The following is a 5036-nucleotide window of genomic DNA, read 5'->3' on the forward strand; positions in this document are numbered from 1 at the left end:
TTCCAATCATAGGAATGTTCCAGCTGTTTATGAGATCTTCAAATACCTGCAGTTTGCTTAAGAAATGAAAGGCCTTTTTTTTTTTTTTTTTTTTTACAGAGAGTGGTGAGATATTTCCCTGTTCCCTTTTTAAAAAAACATTGCTAAAGGTTTCGGTTTCATCCCACCTTCTTCAGAAAGTATGATTCAGGTCAGGAGTAGGGCTGAAGTAAATACAACCCACTCATTTGTTTCTATGTAAAAAGAAAAAGACATTCAAATCAAAATTTCTGTGGTTAGCAGCAAAACCTGGCGTCAGCACTAAAAATATATCGACAGCAAAGCTAACGAAATATCTCTAACGAAAGTCCAACTAATTCGAGTACAACCGTGACCTTGTAGTGAGTAATCTGGAGAAATACTAGTTTGATATTTGCAATCGCCATGGCAACTTCCTGTGTACATTCCCTTCAATTTGTTTTAACAATGGCTTCACACAGGAGAGCAAAAGATCAGCTTGTTCCTGTTGCAACGATTCCCATGTCCACCGTCTCACAACAGAACTGACTTGTGTTACAACAATGCAAGTTATGTGAGCAAACAGCAGGCATTCCTTTACGCATACCAACAAGTAGAACTATTTAAATACACGATCAGATACAGATACAACTGCTTAAAAGATCTAAAACCGCAGGAAGGAGAGTTTTTTGCAAAGTAGTCCTTGTTAATGTGGTATTTCCTGCTAAAAAAAACACAACATAAGTAGTTTTGTGATGGATTTTAGACATACAGGCCTGTGGTATGACAAGTGTATTTGGACTTTGGCAGAGTTTAGCACCAGAAAAAGGAAGTGTTTCTGCTGAGTTCAGTCAAATGAATGAGGATATTGATAACAGCTATCTCAGAAATGCAATTGCCACACAGATGTTTGAAGGCGCGTTTTGGTTTCTCATTCTCATGGGACGTTTGTGCAGCCTTGGTTTGACGCAGGGCTTAAACTCGCAGGCTCAATCCGGCCACATGAATGTAGGAAACAGGGACAGGGAAACCCCACCTCACTCACTTAAAAAAAAAAAAAAAAGCCACTGAACCACAGAGTGCATCAGCAGAGTAGTGTAATGTGGAGTCCAAATGTTGAGTCAAGAACAGACACGTTTGTGAAAAGTGCATAAGCCAACAAGTGGTGTTTATGATCCAAAGAATTCTGTTTCTCCATCTACATAAAGATTAGAAAGAATTATTCAATGTTCAGGGGTAGTACAGGGAGTCACTGGTCCAAACGTGACTTAGTGAGATGTGGAGGTGATTATAATGAGAATAATGTGCAATTTATGAGGCAAAACGTGACAAAGAGCCAATGCAAAATTATAATATCAATAGATTTCAGTAGATTTCTTAAATATCATGTGTGTTTTGTCTGTGTTAAATGAATTAGAATGAGCCACTCTGTCATAAATTTGAAAAAAAAAAATTAAAAAAAATGCATTATTCGACAAGGCCATTCACGAATTTAAAATAAAGGAAGAGGAAGGTTGACAGGGTTACCAGACTTCCTCTATTTCTGCAGTGTGTCAGTGGCGCACGCAGTCGATGCATGGCCTTAACTAGAAAGTATCTGTGCACAATTGCAGAGAGGAGACAGAGCCAACAAACAGAAGACAGAACTTACTCTTCCAAATAAGATTTAAAAAAAAAAAAAAAAAGTCAACTTACCAAACTGCAAACTGGTGCGGAGGAGTTGACTTCTGTAACACTGCATTTATTGTGTTTGCTCAGATTACTTCAGAGTTTCCTTTTTCCTCTTTTTTGCTGGAGGAATGTCAAGTTTTGAATTTAAATGCCATCTTTTTACGTGCAAATCTAACCCCTCAAAGTTCTCTAATGCACATAGTTCTAGTTGTACTAACTTCACAATTTCTAATGAGCACTGAGCGGGACTTGCAGGGTGCAATTTGGCCACACCCACTCTGGTTCCTCCCTCCTCCTCCTCCTCCTCCTCCTCCTCCGCAGCAGCTTCTCCATGAATGAGCGTGAGGGCACGTTCGTTCCCTGTCAATTCACCTGGTGCTTTAATGACACGGGGAAAGGGCTGAGCAAAAAGACACACCCTCTGCAAACCTGTAAAGACAATGAGAGACAGACAAGGACTCTCTGTGCCAAAACACAGCGACGAATATCACATTTAACTCGAGTTTCCACAGCATGTTGCATCAGTTACTGCCTCAGATGTCACTGATTAGTTTAGGTGGGAATCATGCAGGAAGTAAAAGCAGAGGCTGTGGTCAAAACGGTGATTTCCCTGCGACTTGTTCCTTTCATGTTGTTCAAAGACACTGATTCTGTTGATGTACGTGCGTCCCGGAGCTGTACACGTTTAAAAAGTTGCATGATAACTTCCTCAAAACACAGTTCACACTTCTGTTGTGGACCCAGCTGTTTTTGCTCCATTTAAGGTTTGCAGAGGAACTAAAGATTTCCTCTTACATAATTCTGACCAAAATAGATACCAAATAAGTCAGTTGCTCAGCGTATGTGGGTTATTGCAGATCACAGTGACTACTTTTCCTGTTCCCTAATTGGAGGCACATTATGCAAAAAGCAGTTGCATTAGTTTAACAAATAACTCATGTTGTGGATACTTTTGACTTTTACTACATTTGAGAGCAGCATCTGTACTTTCTTCTATTTTATAACTACACTGAAAAGTAAAAAGTACTTTTCATATGTTTTAAGGGGTTATTTTGACCATATGCGCAGTAACATCCTGTCTAAAGTTTTGAGTTCAAGTTGCGGCTTCAAGCAAAACAAAAATAAACACACAAAATTCATGAAAAAAAAATTTAAAAAAAGATTTGTATTGTTACTGTTGACCAAAATATGAATCATTTTAATCAATATCGCTACATTTACACGTTAAAAATGTACTTTTAGAGCAAAAAGTGAAAGTATTTCACACAGATTTTGAGTCTGTGTTGCTAATTTGTTAAACAGGTACTTCAATACTTTCATTCAAGCAGATTTTTTCCATGTGATGCTTTTTCTTGAGTCACTTTTTGGCTTTGTGTCTGTACTTTTACTTTAGTAACACAGCTGGGTACTTCATCCACCACTGAGTCGCTGTACTGGAGTTAGTTTCCAGGGCTGGACGTGAGAACGAGCCAATGGGCGTGTCTCCTTTGACATTATTGTGGCAACAAACACAACTGAATTTTTGTGCTTATTTTCCCACAGGCGAAGTGTCCACAGAGCGACGCAGCCTCAGTGTTTTCCCCGTGCGTCCACAGCCTCACACTGGCCTGACAGAGGCTCATGTGGCTGGACTGTGCTGTGATTCCTGTCCCACTGGAACTCACACAGTCAGGAGGGACAGTGGAGTTTAGTTTTAGTCTTTATTTTTGAAGGGACAGTACAGGGAGTCACCAGATCTGCACCAAACTGCAGCGAAACAGCAAAATGTACTGGACAGTTTTGACACTTACAGCCAGGAAAACTCAAACTGCTCCAGACATGCAGCTTATTTTTGTGTTTTTCGAAAAAGTCTTGAAAAATTAACATCGTATGAGGAGAACAATTTCAATTTATACTGGTTTTCAGAACATTTGTAGACGTCTAAACTACAGGATTTATACAGAGAAACCAATGAGATACAAGGAGGTTTTGTAGTTTGACTCTGTTTGTTATTTAGGAAATGTCATTTGCAAAGGGGATCATCAAAGTATAAACAAGGATTAAAGGTGTAACATGGAATTTTACCAGTGGAGAGTCCTTTTTTTGGCCTAGAATGGTTAAAAGTGGAAATAGACCTAAATGAGAAGACAAGTAGGCGACTCCAGGCCAAGTTACAGGTCGAATCTGTGAAAAAGCGACACTTTTCACGTGTTTGTCCAGCCGTTTTCTTAGTGTTAAAAAAAAAATGCAAACAAATAACTGCAAAACGCAACTTTGACAGACTAATTTTACAGCCATGGTAGCATATTTCAGGCAAATATTATACATATATTTGTCTATTTCATATATATTCGCAATAACATCGCCGTGGAGACAAGCACGTCGTCAAGTTTCCTTCTGAAAAGTTGCACCATGTCGCTTTAAAGCCTTTTGTAGAGCACATTTGACATTTAACATTTGATAAAAGTAGAAAATGCTGTTTCTGTAGGTTAAGTTTGACAAATCAAGATGTGTAGAGCTTTTAGTAGAAAGAGCTTCGTAATGACAGATAAGGTCAGATTTATATTTTAACCGTTAGCTTCACGTTAAAGGAGACGTATTGTGGAAAATTAACCATGTTATAATGACTTTCCGTCCTCATGAGCTTCCCCGGATTTGTATTTTGAGCGATGTGTGCAGTTTTATGCAGTTAAAATGCTGACAATGTGAGACCGGCTTCCACTGTGACGCACAAACTCTTCCGTTTAGCTGGGAATGACTGAAAGGTTTAATTGATTTGTTCACTGTGATTTTAACGTCCTTCTTATTCTGTAAAACACTTTAAATGACTTGGTGTATAAATTGTGCTATACAAATAAACTCGCCTTGTCTCTGCGTGTGTGTCTTCATGTCTTGTTCCATATTTGAAACTACCACAGCTCTGTTTTTACTTTTAATTACAAAAAAAATTAAAAAATGTTCTGGAACCATTAAGTGAAACTGTACTTCCTGCTGCAGTGAAATGTCATTATGAAAAAGTCGAGACCTGCAGCAGAGAATCAACTGGACCTTTTTCTAAGACTTTTTTTTTACCTTTAGTTCATTGTAAAAACTATAACAAAATATAACACTTTTTAAAAATATATTTCACATAACTGTCGCCTCATTGTGATTTTTTCAACCATCTTTCTAATCTAGTTTGTCACACTGGCCTCAAATAATGAACAAGTGGAATTGGAATAGACACAAATATGTTCAAATGGATCAAAAACAGCCAATGTTATGTTAACACTTTGAAGCTGGATGGGAAAAAAACAGGCTGTTTGTTTTAATGGTTTGCATCCCAGAAGGATTATGGTTTTCTCTGGTAAATACAGAATGGACAAGTTGAAAGAAGGGAATCTTGGAAT

At 38.2% G+C, this 5036-nt stretch overlaps 1 long non-coding RNA gene across 1 annotated transcript in view; it reads right to left on the bottom strand.

Annotated features, from left to right (window-relative positions):
* LOC117382698 (uncharacterized) overlaps positions 1–1948 on the bottom strand; it is a 45675-nt gene extending 43727 nt beyond the window's left edge. The window contains exon 1 of the long non-coding RNA XR_004542331.2: positions 1693–1948. This is a non-coding gene — a long non-coding RNA (uncharacterized LOC117382698). The remainder of the gene's footprint in view (positions 1–1692) is intronic.
* Positions 1949–5036: the final 3088 nt, after the last annotated feature.

This window comes from Periophthalmus magnuspinnatus, chromosome 15 (genome assembly GCF_009829125.3).
Source record: "Periophthalmus magnuspinnatus isolate fPerMag1 chromosome 15, fPerMag1.2.pri, whole genome shotgun sequence".
Taxonomy (NCBI): Eukaryota; Metazoa; Chordata; class Actinopteri; order Gobiiformes; family Gobiidae; genus Periophthalmus; species Periophthalmus magnuspinnatus.